The 17208-nt window shown below is 46.8% G+C and overlaps 1 protein-coding gene across 19 annotated transcripts in view; it reads left to right on the top strand.

Annotated features, from left to right (window-relative positions):
* The first annotated feature begins 15500 nt into the window (after nt 1-15500).
* The window catches only part of MAPT (microtubule associated protein tau), a 94204-nt gene continuing 92496 nt past the window's right edge, over nt 15501-17208 (top strand). For 3 of the 19 annotated variants that reach the window (XM_059148050.1, XM_059148049.1, XM_059148048.1), the window contains exon 1: nt 15512-15788. The gene's annotated coding sequence lies outside the window, so the exon portion shown is untranslated. The other 16 variants (XM_059148057.1, XM_059148055.1, XM_059148053.1 and 13 more) reach the window with 11 other exon arrangements.

Raw genomic sequence — 17208 nt, 5'->3', positions numbered from 1 at the left:
GGAGGGTAGAGACCACAGGTGCTGCCGCACATCCCACGATGTGGCCCCACGACAAAGACTTTCCTGGTCCAAAGTCATGCTGTGGTCAAGAACCCTATGTTACATTACTTGTTATATTAACCTTATGTTAATACAACGTTCACATTCTGAAAACAAAAACAAAAATAAATCCCTAAACCAAAAACAAACAAAAAGACTGCCTTGAGCTGCCTTGAGTTCCAGCCCTGCAGCCCTGGCTTCGCTGAGACGTCGTTCTTCCAGGGCAGAAGGCACACATGGGGACCGCGAGAGGGGCTGCCGCTGTGCCCTACACAGGGCAGGGACGAGATCCCGCTTCGGATAATGCTTTACAAGCAGCCCTCGGCTTTCCCAATACTAGTCGCCCTCCCTCCCCAGCAATGACAGCACAGAATGTCTCCAGACAACGTCACAGGTCCCCGAGAGCAGAATCTCCCCCAGTAGAGAACCCTGATCCCATACAATGTCCAGGTTCAAGGATGATTCCAGTCCAGTTGTGCTGCCGGGGAATCCTGAACTGGGAAATATAAGACCTACCTTTAAATCCAGCTCTGGCTTTATATCACACAGTGGCTTTCTTCTTGGGGCCTCAGTTTCCCGATCTGTAAAAGGAGAAGATCACACAAAACAGTTCCTAAAGTGGGCTCAGAACTTCAAAGGGTCTAAAGCTCGGATTCCACAATTTTTCATTCTAACGTTGTTCCAATCATAGCCTCACTCTCTCCCCAAAACAAGAGGGGAGTGAGCAGCACTGTCCAGATGGTGGGGCGGCAAAGGGGGGGGGGTGCCTGGAGAGGGGAGCACAGAGAATGGAAGGCCAGTGGAGAAAGAAGGAGATGGGGAAAAGGTACCAAAATGCACCAAAAATGCATTTCCCAGGCTGTCCCTGTGTTTTCCCACTCAGTGTCTTCTGTGACTTAAGGCATAGAAGAGATGGACAGGGGCTGGTAAATGATTTTTGGAGGAGAAGTTAAGAGGATAAATTGCATGCATTGTGCACAGAGAAATGAACAATGTACCTGAAAGTAGGAAAGAAGAGTGATTGTGTGTGTGTGTGTGTGTGTGTGTGTGTATGTGCCCGCACATGCGTGCACACCTCTGCTGTATCCTTACCAATGGCAGGAGAAATTGGACAATTTCGATTCAGCTTGAAGCTGCCTGTAAGCTTTTAAAAAAGTCATGATCACAGGCTTATTAGATTTGCTGAGCCCTTACTGGCCTCTTGACTCTTGTTTAGCTACAATCAAGACAGGGGCGGGAGGAGGAAAGGGAGAGACGCCCCCTCTTCCTTGCCCTCTGCACTTCCTCCCGGTCCATCTCAGAATCCAATAAAGCTTGACAGTGAAACTTGAAAGGGAGTGAGAGGTATTTAATAAAAGACTGTTCAGTCTGAACGATGATTCAGGATTTTTCAAAAGCTTGAAGAGACAAGCCAGACGGCCTTTTCCACTCTAGACTCCCTACAGAGGGTGTCTACCTATCTTCTCCTTGGATTAGATTTGTACTTGTTTGGGTTTATTGTCCCCCCCCCCCCCCAGCCACATTAACACTTTTCTAGTTTGCTAGTAGCCTGAGCTCCTAGGCTATCCTACAACCACAGTCAGCACCTGTTTCTTAGAAGTCATTCTTCCAGTTTGTTCTTTCACCCATTCTGTCCGCCAGCCCCTCTTCAGCTGTTTCTGCAGCACCTGTTATGTGCCAAGTACTGTGTTATGGGCTGAGGGTACGGAAGCGACTAGAATACAGCGCTGGCTTCCCAGAGCGCCACATTCAGGTAGGCGCAGTCATGTACACGAGTGAGCGCACCCCAGTGAGGTAAGAGGGACACTGGGGCAACATCTAGCCCTATAAGGGAGGCCTTCATGGAGCTAAGTCTTGAAGGACAAATAAGCTATTTGGGTGGAGATGAGGGAATGATCAGGCTTATGAAAGGCATAAACATGAAAGAAAATGGGGTGATTCATTGGCTCGGAGAGAGTGTGTTGTAATTGGACTGTAATCTTCAGACAGGAGATGGTCAGGCCGGTCCCAGATGGCCACCCCACGGCCACTGTGGCCTTGAACCCCGTTACCAAACTTTGGTTCCCATTATTCACAGGAGCTGTGTTCTGCAGTCGCCACGCATACTGAACTAGCAGATACCGAACCACTGCTCCTGGGGGAAATGCAGGCTAGGATTCCTACAACCTTCTCATCGACTGGATCATAGGCACCCTTGTCTTACGTGTCTTTGTTTGAAAACACCTTCTTTAATGCATATCATTGCCTCATTCATGCTGAGCTTGTGGCCAAGAGCACAGCAGCTCACATCGAATGATGGCTACCTAACATACGTATTCTCTCCATGAGGCTCATCGTAGCCTCCTTGTGCTTACAGACACCGGACAGCCCCTCAAGGCTATGTCTGGGGCCGTGTTAAACAGCAAAGTCACCCACAAGAAACACAAAAATGCCAAAAGCATGGCACTGAACAAACTATGAAAAGGGTACTTGTTTACAGCATGAGAGCTGAAATGAGGAGGCAGAACCGTTGCCTTGTTTGACCTCAGCTGGGAACGTGCCCAGTTGGACCAATCCTGTTTTTTTGCCACTCTGCACACGTCTGCGAAGGACCGCAAAAGCGCCTCCCGTATTGATTTGGGGGGTACAAATCCATCTCAGGGAGTAAGCGAATTGACAGCTACAGAATCATGAATAAGATGGACTGTCATATTTCAAAAACGTAAATATAAGCCTCGCAGTTCTTGGAACGGCCAACGACCACTAGACACAACAGAATATTTTGATGCTCTTCATTTTGATTTTTCCTGTAATGCAGGAGAAAGGCACGAGAGCATTTAGGGCTAATGCTGCATTTAAGACTCAAGATCTGAGAATTCATGTGAGGCCACAGGACACTAAAGCAGTGTTTAGAACAGACCATCCTGGGTTATTCCAGAAGGGCAGCCTGTCAGAGGGTGACTTACAGTTCATTCTCTGATGCCAGGGAAACCAGACAACTTAACTAGCATCATCATTCTCGACTGGAGCAAAGCAAAGAGCCTCAGCCCCAGACCGCTTCTCTATTATGTCAGCCGTCAGCAACGTGTTCGTATGTGCAGGAGCATCAGGAAATCACAGCCCGCCAGTTGCTGGCAGAAATTTGACAGGCTCTGTCCAGCCATGTGTTTCAAGAACAGTCTGGGCAGCCTGGTGCTTCAGAATTTTCTGGAAGGGGGTGATAAATAACATCCCAGGGCTGCTTCCAGGGCAATTATTTATTTGAAATGCTAGACATGGTTTTATTTACTATTTTAAAATATAGGGGGGGGGGGCGCCTAGGTAGCTCAGTCATTAGGTGTCTGCCTTTGGCTCAGGTCATGATCCCAGGGTCCTGGGATCAAGCCCCGTATCAGGTCCCCTGCATGGCGAGAAGCCTGTTTCTTCCTCTCCCACTCCCCTTGCTTGTGTTCCCTCTCTCACTGTGTCTCTCTCTGTTAAATAAATAAAATCTTTAAAATAAAAATAAATAAAATAAAATAAAGGGCACCAGGGTGGCTTAGTCAGTTAAGCATCTGCTTTCGGCTCAGGTCATGATCTGGACCCTGGGATCCAGTCCCGCATTGGACTCTCTGCTCAGTGGGGAGCCTGCTTCTCCATCTGCTGCTCCCCCTGCTTCTGCTCTCTCTGTCAGATAAATAAATAAATAAATAAATAAATAAATAAATAAATATCTCTTATACAGGGAAAAAAAAAGATGTAGAAACAGTTCCCTCAGTCCAATCTCCCAGCTGACACACTGACTTCATCAAGGGATTCTCTTTATCATTGAAGAATGTACTTTGTTACTTAGAATTTGATCCTTAAAGAAGGTATGCTACAAACTGCCTAGGTGATATTTAATGCCAATTTTTTGGTATTTCCCCAAATTTTTAAGAATATTTTTATTAACATATAATGTATTATTTGTCCCAGGGGTACAGGTCTGTGAATCTTCAGGCTTACACATTTCATAGCACTCACCATAGCCCATACCCTCCCCAAAGTCCATAACCCAGCCACCCTATCCCTACCCCCCCACCCCCCAGCAGTCTTCAGTCCCCAGTTTATTAAATGTAATTTTGTAGATGATATTTTTTTGAGTAGTTTCAGGTTCACAGCAAAACTGAGTAGAAAGTACAGTTTCCATTTTCATGTTTTTCACAACAAGGCATTTGCTCTTGAAACATAGGACAGCCTTTGATACCAACACTCCTTTATTTTCCACATGAAGTCAAAGGCCCAGGTTCATGGCATACTTAGCCTCAAATGTATTTGTCCTGCCTAATGGTCTGCGGGGCAGAATGTTTTGATGAGAGACATCTACAGTCCTCTCTCAAAGACGACATAGGAAAATACCAAGATAATACAGCTAGGGGGCGCCCAGGTGGCTCAGTCAGTTCAAGAGCTGACTTGATTTCTGTTCAGGTCATGATCTCAGAGTCAGGAGATGGAGCCTGCTTCAGATTCTCTTTCTCCTTCTCCCTCTGCCCCTCTCTCTTGCTAACCTTTGTTATAATCCATGAGCCTACACTGACACATTATTACCATGCAAGCTCCAGTTTACATCAGGGTTCACTCTTGGCACTCTCCGTCCTATGGGTTTGGACAAATACACGATGACACGTATCTACCATTATATCATACAGAATCATTCGCTGCCCTAAAAACCCTCTGTGCTCTACCTCTTCCCCGCCAACACCTGACAACCAATGACCTTTTTACTGTCTCTATAGTTTGGCCTTTTCCAGAATGGCATATAGTTGGAATCAGACAGTATGTAGCCTTTTCAGATTGGCTACCCCCAAACGTGTGAGATCAATATCAGTTAATAACACATTTTTGCAAACCGCCATACTGTGAGCGGCTTGAGTCTTGGTCATAGATGTCTTCCCAGCATAGAGGAGGCACTTAAATGTTTGTTGAAAGCATGAATGGATGAGTCTCCATTAAAAAAAAAAGAAAAAAGAAAAGAAAAAAGCAGATTCTCCAATTTTAAAAAAATCAGAACACTAATAGACAGTGTTAGTACTTACAACTTATTATCACCTGGGAAAAGAAAAGATATTCACTCTTAATAAAGAACAGTTTGTAAAAAATAAGATACAGATGCCAGACTGTCTCTCTCTCCCTCTCTCTCTCTCCATAGATGATAGATAGATAGATAATGAGATTTGATTGAGATCTTTAAATTCTGACTACAACCTTCATAGAGTGGGATCTCCCATCTGAGGGCATGGTTTAAGTGAAAGGAATTTCTGCTCAGCTCTTTCAAGTTTTGTGTTTGGGCTCCCCTCTAAGCACTCCCTAAATTACCTGACACTCCCCTAGGCTGGTCTATCCAGGGTGTCTGAGCAAAGCCAAACATAAGGAGAAAATGACCTCACGGATCCGTTATGTGTTGTCCCTATTTCTAGCCCCAGAATCATCTTTACTTTTTTGACAATAGAGCTGACTGCTGAGTCATGTGTAACCGAAACCTTCCTCTGCAGTTCACCCTGCTTCCTGCTGGAACCCTGGGAACCTAGACCAGGAGCGGAGGCCTCCCCAGGGGAGTGGAGGGAAGGAGAGGTGATGCAGGGAATAGAAAAGCAGATAGGAAAACCTGAGCCAAAGCAATGATTATTAGTGAGAGGTAAGCCCAGAACAATTAAAACACGGTTCTGCCTTACTTTACATAACTAAGGGGTTTATAAATTTGCATGTAAATCAACCTGCATGTCAACTGCAACTAGGGAGCTTATATATATATAAAATGCAGCCAAATTAGAAAGTTTTATATCTATAAATTTATAAATATATAAATTTAAATATAAATTGTATAATTTAATTATACTATTTTTATTTATTTTTATTTTTTATATATATATACATATATGTGTGTGTGTGTGTATATATATATATATATATGAGTTTATTTTAGAGAGAGAGGGAGGGATGGTTAGCAAGAGAGAGGGGCAGAGGGAGAAGGAGAAAGAGAATCTGAAGCAGGCTCCATCTCCTGACTCTGAGATCATGACCTGAACAGAAATCAAGTCAGCTCTTGAACTGACTGAGCCACCTGGGCGCCCCCTAGCTGTATTATCTTGGTATTTTCCTATGTCGTCTTTGAGAGAGGACTGTAGATGTCTCTCATCAAAACATTCTGCCCCGCAGACCATTAGGCAGGACAAATACATTTGAGGCTAAGTATGCCATGAACCTGGGCCTTTGACTTCATGTGGAAAATAAAGGAGTGTTGGTATCAAAGGCTGTCCTATGTTTCAAGAGCAAATGCCTTGTTGTGAAAAACATGTTCAGGAATCTATTTCAAAGAGAAAGAATGGGTTGCTCATTCAGAGGAATTACCAAGTGAGATGGCTTCCTAGCATTACTGTGGCTATTCCTTGACATCCCTTCCTGCCCCTGGAGCTGGTATTTATCTCTCCAATAAAGACTACATTTCCCAGCCTCCCTTGCAGCTATGTGAGGCCACACGCGGAAATCCTGGCCAACAGGATGTTAACGAGAATGTCATATGTAACTTCTAGGAAATACCCTTGAAGGAAGAGATGCTCCCTTGTTTATCTCTTCCTCCTTTCTGGGAATGTGATGCCTGGAGTTCAAGCAGCCATTTTGCACTCTCAGGGAGTGAAGGGGTTCAGAAGAGCACACCTCCACCCCCCACCCCAGAATGAGCCACTTTGGCATGTGGATTATTTTGAGCTGGAGGCTTGAGACCCTGTGGGATCAAGAGAAACTTTTTAGCCTCCCTTAACCACACAGAGGAATCTAAGTTGGGGGTCTTTCCAGCAGAGGTAAATTTTATCTGAGTGACCCACCTATATGGCAGGGCAAACATCTAATTTCCAAATATCTGCTGTTCTCATTGCCTGGTAAAGTGTATTCCATTCCTCTGAAATCCCAGACCCCTATCCACTTCTCCTTAGTTCAGACTGAACTGAGTCCAGCTAGAAAGACCTTTGAGGGAACAGGAATTCTTGCTTCCCACCAGGAGCATGCTAAGGATGGTAGAGAAACCAGACAGATGGACATGGGCTCCAAAAAGGTCTTGGAGTTTCTAAATCAGCCTTCGACTCCTCCTTCTGGGCTCCTATGTAAGAGGGAAATACAATTTTCTCTTATTTGAACCACTGCTATGTTGCATTTTTCACTCAGAGCTGAATCAAATGTTAACTGATCAAGTTATAAAGGAAATGATTATTTCATCTCAATCTAGACATTATTTAATTCCATTAAATGGACCTGTTAAACCCCTTACTACATAGAAAAAGAAGACTGAGGTTCTTAACCTCAGGGTCCCTGAACTTTTTTTTTTTTTAAAGATTTATTTATTTATTTATTTGACAGAGAGAAATCACAAGTAGGCAGAGAGGCAGGCAGAGAGAGAGAGAGGAGGAAGCAGGCTCCCTGCTGAGCAGAGAGCCCGATGCGGGACTCGATCCCAGGACCCTGAGATCATGACCTGAGCCGAAGGCAACGGCTTAACCACTGAGCCACCCAGGCGCCCAGGGTCCCTGAACTTAAAAGGGAAACAAAATCATCTTTATTTTTACAACCTTTCCTGGAATATAGCATTTCAGTACTGAATGTAGTATGAACAGTACCTTTGACTTTGTCATTAGTAGATATGTTCATATCATAGTTCGTGAGTGACAGATACCTCAAAGTATCATTTCTATTTACCCCCATTTGAAATTAGGAAAGTCATTAAATCCAGTGCTAGTTTGTCATGTAATGTCATGCGAAGGCAGGCTGGGTTCTTGGGGAAGCGTATTTCAAGACAGAGTTTAGCATGTGAGATATTTAGATGGTGCCCTTTGGGGGATCAATACCTGTGGAAGGAGAGAAAAGAAGCAGAACTGTGCAAAGGAGGAAATCGAGCTGCCATACAGGCCCGACAACAGCTTCAGAGGACCTCGTGGGAATCTCTGAGCCAAAATGGACCATCAGAGTCGCCCCACGGTGAATAGTCATTCCTCTGCCTGGATTAGCCATTAAACATGGGATACCCCAGGAAGGACATGGTCTCAGAGGAGCTGTCTCCCTGCAGCTGTGGCCATCCCTGGAAGATGTGACAGCTAAAGCCATCAGCTGACAGCACAGCTGTAGCTGGGACAACAAGTCCTTCCTGAGAGCTGATCTAGGTGCTACATGGTCTCCACATCCTTCCCAGGTCACCCTTGCACTATTCAGATCCATTTTTCCATATATTTTCAGGGAGCAGTTTTCCCAATATTCCATTGGGCCTTTCTTCTTGGAAGCAACTTAGGAAAGTTAGTTCTATTGATTCTTAACCGCTGCAGCTGAAAGAGTGTTGAAGCCTCAAATGATATTCACCATTGCCTTATTCCAATACCCATTTTAGACCCCCGTCGTCCTCAGCTAGCATCTCTGCTGGTCTTGGGGCTTCCCTGAAGGCACGACCCAGGCAATCCTCCCTGAAGGGTCTGTGCCCCGGTCACCATGCCTTCTTTGGTAAGCAGAATCATGCCGCCACCAAAGATGCCCATGCCCTGGAACCTGTGGATGTGTTATTTCATATGGCTAGTGCACTTTGGTGATTAAATTAAGAATCTTGAGTGGGAAAATTGTCCTGGATTATCTAGGTGGGCCCAGTGTTATCATAAGGAGTATAAGCAAAACAGGGAGGCAGGGGTGTCAGAGTCAGAGAAGGACATGTGAACCATGGAAATGATGACTAGGTAGGGTCTCTGGACCTGATGGGCTCACTGTCAGCTGGACTCTGGCCAGGGCTCCATTCATTACCTGGTCTTCACGTGCTACATGTCTCTGGGTATCAATGTCAACTCAGACCCTGAGTCCAACTCTCCTCAAAATATTTGGGCTTTCCTCTTTCCCCAGTATATGCATGCCATAGTGTTACAGACTCTTTCTGAATGGAGAGCCAGACTTCTTTTCAGTCAGCTCGTTCTGGATCTGAGAACTGGCTCAGGTCTGAGACTTGGGAAAGGGAGCATGACTTCTTATCGGGCAGATTGCCTTCACTTCCTGATCATTTGTCCTTAATTTCTTCTGATGATGCAAGCTGCCTATCTTCTTCTTGCTTCTGGCTGCCCATGTCTTTTACCCCAAGGGAATCTGTATTCCACTACCAGGGTTCCTAAGTCTTTATAGGTCAATCCCATGGACTCCACTCCAACCTCACCAGTCATTATGATAAATGCATCCATCCATCCAAATTCTGATAGTGCACCAATTATGACTCTTTGGTTTAATGAAAGCAGACCCCAAAAAGTACACTCATATAAGGTAAAGGTTATAAAGTACCAGGACCAAGAAATGACAGGTAAATATCAGAGATGTCTAAGGCATCCAGGCTCAGCTTCCCATCAGTCACACAGCATGTACTTCATCTTAGGATCATAACCCACCAGGATTTGCACAAAATGTCTTGATTTCAAGGAGGCTACAGTCTCATCAGAAGGTGGGTCTTTAATATGCTTCTCTTCCCATAGCCCAAACCAGCCTGCATGATTGGGTTCATAATGAAAACTGAGATTACATAACAGAAAACAGGTACAAACAATCCATCTGTAGATTTTCTATAAATGGTAGTGACAAGCTGGTACAGACTGTCCCTAGTGTTTTGTGGACTGAGCACAGAACTGCATTAATCACTAGTTTGTAAACTCTCCTCTGGATGGGTCAAGGGCAGGCACCACTTCCTTAGGGTCCCCCTGAAAATAAGCTCAGGGTTGCAGCAAACCAAATGACTAAAGGCCACATCTGGCTTCTATTGTTTTGGGTCCTATCATCATCATTGCTTTCATTTGGCCTAATTTGGTAAGAGCCTTTCCTATGTAGACTTGGCCTATAAAGAGAGTTCCTTCTCAGCCTACTGATACTGGTGTCCCTCTTATCAACACATTCCTTATGGCCTTGATACAGTTGTCTTCTGTGCTTCCCTGTGGAACTTTAGCATCTGGTGGGGGTTCTGGACTTTACACCAAATATCTATACCAGCAGCCCACTGCTCTTAACCTTTGAATGCCCTCTTCCACTGGCCACCATGCAATTCCGTTATTTCTATGCCACTTTCTGTGGCCTTTGTCTTTCTCATGCTTCTAGGAAGGTGTGCAGACCATCTCCAGGAGTCTTTGCTTGGATACAAATTCCTGTCCCCCTTGATCAAGCACCCTTAGAACACAGTTCCACACATACCCTCCAGGTTCTCAATGGTACATGCTGGTTAGATCTGTGGCTCCTTAGAGGGCCCATCCCTTTTCTCCCTTCTCTCTCTCAAGTCATTTCTCTGGCTGAGTTAAGTCACGGATCCACTTAATCCTGGTTATGTTTAGTGGCCTGGAAAGGAGCTGATGGTGGGGGTGAGGGGGAGCAGATGGAGAAGGGAGTCACGTTGACTTGAGGTAAGATGACTTTGCCTTTTCTTCAAGCAAAGGGGAGGGGGGTGCTCCTGCAGACTCAGAGAGTTCAAAGGAATCTGGGAATCTGGGATTTTCAAGGGCATCACTGAATGTTCATTTTATATGTCAGAGCCCATCCTTTCCCAACAAAGATTCTGACCCAGTCATAGCAGGCTTTGGTTGGCAGTTTAAGCGTCTTTGGGGCATGGTTACTCAATTGAATTTAGTAGTAGTCACCCCATTATGATCCTTAGTTACTATTCCCTACCCCACCTCCCATATTCCTCAAACACCTGATATCTCACAGCAGCTAGTGCATTCCCCTCCACCAGTATCCATTCCCAATTTACAGTCTTAACAACTGGATCCACCTCGTGCCAGGAGCTAGCGCTTCTCCACCCCCCAACCAGTGATGGACCCTCCCCAGCAGCAGCATAGGGGGCTTTCCAGCTCCCAAACTGCATCTTCTCATCTGCTTTCTTTGACCATTCCTGACGCCAGTTGTCCTAGGTCGAGTTATCCAAGAACCTGAGTTTAGGATACAAATGTGTTCTAGGACATGCCGTCAACACCTGAGGAAGTAAGAAAAGGAAGCGGGACTGAGCAGAAGAAGATGAGTTACAATCGGCCCAACAGCAGCCTGCCTGGCTCCCTGGGGAGATCTGGAATGAAAAAGGTTAAAAACCCTCTGATAAGGGGCAACTGGGTGGCTCACTGGGTTAAATCCTCTGCCTTCGGCTCAGGTCATGATCCCAGGGTCCTGGGATCGAGCTCTGCATCGGGCTCTCTGCTCAGAAGGGAGCCTGCTTACCTCTCTGCCTGCCTCTCTGCCTACTTGTGATCTCTGTATAATAAATAAATAAAATCTTTAAAAACAAACAAACAAACAAAACCCTCGATAAAAAGGTGCACGATGATGCCTCCTCTCTCCGGAACTTAATTTAAAATTTGGCTATCATCGTTCTCCGTTATCCAGTACCCACCTCAAGATCCACTGGCATTGGGGCGCCTGGGTGGCTCAGTCAGTTGAGTATCTGCCTTCAGTTCAGGTCATTATCCCAGGGTCTTGGGATTGAGTCCTGCATCAGGCTCCTTGCTCAGTGAAGAGTCTGCTTCTGCCTCTCCCTCTGCTCCTTTCCCTGCTCATGCTCTCTCACATGCACTCTCTCTCTCAAATAAATAAATAAAACCATTAAAAAAAAAAAAAGATCTGCTGACATAGTCACATATGTGAGAATCTTATGATAGAAAAGTTCAGGTTCTTTTCCGAGGGGTCTTTTTTACCCTTTCTGTAAATCAAGGTGTGTATGGTAGAGACTGTTACCTTCTATCCAAATCCTTTCTCTTCTTCTTGGGTACACGGTTCTTCCACATTTGTTGGGGTTCCTTGCAGCTGGGATGGCCATGTGATTAAATTCTAACAGTGAAACGGGATTGGATGCCATGTCCAGCCTCTAAGACAGCCAATGTGCTTCCTGCATTTGTTCCTTCTCCTCCTGCCAACTGGGCCCAGTAGGAGATGACCCAGCCTCAACCAAGCAAAGAACAAGAAGGCTCTAAGGAGTGGCAGAGCCACAAGATGAAAGGAGCCTGGGTTCCTGAACCTCAAGGAGAGGAAGTCACCCACGTGAACACTGCCCCCTAGGCTGTGATGGGAGTTGTGTTTGAGCCATTATATTTTGGGGTCTGTTTAGCACAATAGTTTGGCTTACTTTTTTTAAAAAATAAATTTTATTTATTTATCTGAGAGAGAGAGACAATATGAGGAGAAGGGAACGGCAGAAGGAGAGGAAGAAGGAGAAGCAGACTCCCCACTGAGCAGGAAGCCTGATGTAGGGCTTGATCCCAGGACCCTGAGATCATGACCTGAGCTGAAGGCAGATGCTTAATCGACTGAAGCACCCAGGTGCCAGAACAGTTTAGCTTACTTGACTGAAATAGTATATGAATAGATTTGGTAGCAGTGTCCAAATTCTATGGGTATCCGGAGCTTAGTTCCAATTCCACCTGGGACACTATTACCTAAAGAAACTGAAGTCCAGAGAAGCTAGCGAATTTGTCTAAAGACTCACAAGATGGTTAAGATTAGGACCCAACTCTTCTGAAACCTAATCTACTTTTCTTTCCTATGCCATTTCACCTTCCACAGTTCCGCAGGAGGAGCCATGGCTTGCTGAATGTGGCCATGAGATTTCTATTTCAGCAAGAGGGAACGGCAGGGAGAAAGACAGGGGATACATTTTATTGGCCTCAAGTAGTGAGCCATTAGCTACCCATGGTGATTAAATTATCTGGAGTGAATATCCAACCCCACATCATATACAGTGAAATGACAGATCTGCTTACAATTGTTCTCAGTGCTCATCACTTTAGTTTAATACAGGCAAATGTGATCATTCAGTATCAGAGCACCACAGTGTCATCAGGTCCTTGTCTATATCTTCAAGGAAACAAGAATTTGAATGAGGATGACTGTTCATTTGACTGCTATAGTTTATTTTACAGATAGAAATAAAATCACATGTAGCAAAAGCATTGGCAATAAACATGACGATAAGTAACTACCATTTATTATTTAATAAATGCCCACTATTTGTCAGGCACTGCATAAGAAACTTTATACATATGCACACACAAACAAAAACATGCCATAAATATATATATATATATATATATATATATATATATATGTTATATATATATAAAGTATAGATATATGGCTATATGGATATATACATTCTCATTTAATCCCTGTATCATTGGCTTTGGTGTGGTGACAACTCTCAAAATCCCAGTGACTCACACAATAAATGTCTATTTCTTATTCATATTATATGTACTTCCTTGTGTTTTTTTCATTCTGGGACCTAGGCTGAAGTTGCAGCCCTATAAGACATGCCATTCTGGTGGAGAAAGAAAGAACGGAAGTAGTAAAAAGTTTCAATGCCTCTTAAAGCTTGTGCTCAGACAAATCTACAACATGTCCATTAATTCTAGTAGCCTAAGATCATCACAAGACCAAAGTCAAATATCAGTGGGGAAGGAGAGAGTAGAGGTAGTACAGATCACACAGTGACAGGCTAGGACATATAATCCCCATATGGGAAAAAGGGAAAGGAAACAACGAGGGACAGTAATAAAATTTCAGTGCTACAAGATAGATATTAATTCCACTCCCCTCTCCACTTTCCCAGAGAAGATAAATAAATTTTCTAAGCTCCTTCTAGAGGTTGGAAATATCCCTTTCAGCTGGAGTGACTGGGGGAGGCTTTGGTAAAATCTGAGCTAGGGTTTGAAGGTTAGGTAGGACCTTGGTAACGGAAGAAAAAGCAAGGACTTTGTAGGCAAAGGAAAAACCCTAGAGTAGAGGTGGGAAAATACCAACCAAACAAGATCAGTTGGCCATTTTTCTGTTCTCAACAGAAAAGTGGAGAGGACAGGGGCTCCTTGAATGCTGTGGAGTTCGAGGCTAAGGAGTTTAACTTCATTTAAGGGGTGGATAGAAACCTTTAGATGTTTTTGAGCAAGAGAGTGCCATGATTAAAATGATTGCCTCTTCAGACTGCTCTGACTACAGGGTGCAGGGTGGGCTGACATAGGGAGAAAAGGAGAGCAGCATGACTAGTCAAGTAACTACATTTCCAGAACCAAGGTAGCCGTCTTTAACTAGGATGGTGGCCGTTGCAACAACAATAAAAAGGTCAATTCCGGAGACTCAAAACCAGTGGCTTCAAAAATTAGCCCGCCGTCTTCATCACCCATCGAGTACTCCCAATAATAACATATTAATCCTGTGTGAATAAAGCATTTTTAACAGCCTGCTCTTTGTATTAATGTGTAACATACAATATTGGGGTTTGTTTGGGGTTTTTTTAGATTTTATTTATTTATTTGACAGACAGAGGTCACAAGTAGGCAGAGAGGCAGACAGAGAGGGAGGACAGGAAGCAGGCTCCCTGCTGAGCAGAGAGCCCCCACGCGGGTCATGACCTGAGCCCAAGGCAGAGGCTTTAACCCACTGAACCATCCAGGCGCCCCTGTTTGTTTGTTTGTTTGTTTGTTTGTTTTTTAAGAGAATGTAAATAATATGCACCTTAAAGCTTCAGGACAAGTTCCCATCCCTCCCAGGACAAGATAACTGCCCCCTAAACCCCATACATATACAGCCCCCCACTGCCAGGGCTTAAATTAAATGTTGGGTAGACCAAGTAAAGCCAAAGTCCGGGGGCCGGGTGACTGGGGGAATGAAAGCCACTGTTCAGTTTCAGTGAGGTGCGCTATCCAGGTGAGAATCTCCAACAGGCACTTGGAAATTGGGATCCCAAGCTCTACTTACGGATAATGGTGTTTCAACAAGCAAAGTAAAAATAACTGTATTATATGAAAATACTTTGCAACGTGATAAGCGGTATTGGCAACTTCACCTAATTTAACATTTTATTCTTGGGTCACGATGAGGTAAATAATAGACTGAATGGTCCTTATAAAATACCAACCAATCCACCCCAAACCTGTATTACTGCATTATGACTAAGTCTGTTTAAAGTGGATTTTCTAAGAACCCACCTTGGTCAAAAAGAAAAACGGTGGAAAGAAAACAGGTGGAAAGGAAGGTGACCCAGGGAAACTAAACTCCAACAACGGATACCATTTCGGGAAACTCAAGGGCTCAGGCTGCCTGGCCAGACATAAGCAAGGCGAGCCCAGGGAAAGCCCTGAGTTCCGGGGTGGAAGAACTGCGGAGCTATGTGGAAACCCGCCCAGGACTTTTTCGAGATAGAACATCACCGGGACAGGAAGGAAAAGGGACAACGGATCTGCGAGACCGAGCACCAGCCTCTTCCCAAACCCCGGACGCAAGTTACACTCTCTCTCCCAAGGGCGGAGATCCCTTAGACAAGACAAAGACCAGCGAGGGAGGAGACATGGAGTGCGCATGCGCCACGCAACGCGCATGCGCATAGAGGCCGGCACCGCGGCTCGATTTGTCCGGGGAGGGAAGGAAGGAGAAGGGAAGCGTCAAAAGGAGCGAGCTAGGAGGCGGGGGAGGGCCTAGTGGTGGGGTGCTCGCGCGCGCCTACTGGTGGCCGGAGGAGAAAACGTCCGCGAAGACCTCACTGCTGACCCCTCCCTTGAGAAGGCTCGCGCTCCCGCTGCTCGCGCCTGCGCCGCCTGCCGGCCTCGGGAACGCGCCCTCTCGCTGGTGCGCGGGCTCGCTCTCCGCCACCTACCAGCTCCCGCACCAGCAGCAGCGCAGCCGCCGCCGCCGCCGCCGCCGCCGCCGCCGCCCACCTTCTGCCGCCGCCACCACTGCCACTTTCTCCTCTCTTTCCTCTACTGTCCTCGCCCTCTGTCGACTATCAGGTAAGCGCGAGGCTCCTCTATCTGCCTCCCCGTCCGCCCCCTTGCACTCTCAGGCTGCCGCCCCTCGTCCCCCGCCGCAGAGATGGGTTTCGTGAGGTAAGCATAGGTCTGGGGCAACGGCTGGGGCCCCTCCCTGCGCCGTGTGCGCTCGGGGCTGGGAATAGGGCGGCTTGGAAAGGGACCCATGCAAGGGATGCACGCACGCATATGTGTTGGTGTGTGTGTGTGTGTGTGTGTGTGCGCGCGCGCGCGCGCTCTGGGGTGTCCTTAAGACCCGCTTCGCGCGGACCGGGCCAGAGGTTGTGCCCGAAGGGTGGGGCGCGGATGGCGGTGACCTGGGGGAGGGGGCTGCTGTGCACTCTTGCTCGTCACCTTTTGCCGCAATGGGCGTGTGTCTGTACATGTGTGTGTTAGGGGGTGTCTTGTGACGACCCCCGAAACCGAACCCGTAATCCTATTTCTCTGCTTTGGTTTGCCATAAGCCCTTCAGGAAGGTATGGATCCGGTTCTAGAAAAGATGAATCCCTGCCTGCCCCTCCCTACAACTCCCTGTCAGCAATTCCAGTGGGGCTTTCACTGCCCCTGATTTAAGGCGGTGGCCCACTCCCTCCCCGTTTTCCTCCTTCAGAAACCCGCAGGGGACGTTTGGGGGCTGGGAGTGCAATCGAGGAGATGGGGAGGGGTCCAGGCGCTGTCACTTTCGTTGCCCTTCCCCCTGCGCGCGCCTGGCACCGAAATGCGAGCCGCGCCGTGCCCGAGACAAGGTAGCGCGGGGATCCCGGTGTGGGCTCGGAGAGGCAAAAGGCTGGAGTCACCTGGCCTTGCAGTGTGGAAGGACTCGGTAGCGGCGGATCCCTGCTCGTAACCGCAGCCCGGCACAGGCACGCGCGGGGGCTGCAGGTGCATTTCGGGGCGGGCCCCTTTCTCTGCGCTTTGCGCCTGGCGTCCGGCGTGTGCGCTCCCTGCCGGAGGCGCTGGGCTGGCGCGCAGGGCTCGCCCCTCACTGCGGCAGTGGGTGTGGATCGGGGTGGGCAAGGAGGGGGAGAGTAGGCTTGCCTCCTCCCACTCCCACCCCTGCTTTTTTTCCCCCTCCAAACGCGAGGTGCCATCTTTTTGCGGCGTGTCACGTCTTTACTGTACCCTGCCAAGCCGGGTGGCTAGGCTTTGGAGGACAGGGCGGGGACTGTAATTAAGGTGGGGGGGGGGGACACGATAATCAACGCTGAAGTCTTGGTATTTTGCTGCTGTGGGCTTGAGCCCTGGGGGCGTTCACCCCTAATCTTTCTCGGAGGCTAGATGCTTTGTTTGTAGAGCTTACGTGATCTGCGTTGCCAGCCCTGGTTTTTTGGCTCTTATCTATGAGAGTGTTTAACCAAGGGCCCTGCCCCTGCCCCCCTATTTTCCGCCCCGCATTTTCGAG

Source organism: Mustela lutreola, chromosome 15, assembly GCF_030435805.1.
Source record: "Mustela lutreola isolate mMusLut2 chromosome 15, mMusLut2.pri, whole genome shotgun sequence".
Taxonomy (NCBI): Eukaryota; Metazoa; Chordata; class Mammalia; order Carnivora; family Mustelidae; genus Mustela; species Mustela lutreola.
The sequence above is the reverse complement of the archived record's forward strand: the minus strand, read 5'-3'. Positions and strand labels throughout refer to the sequence as shown.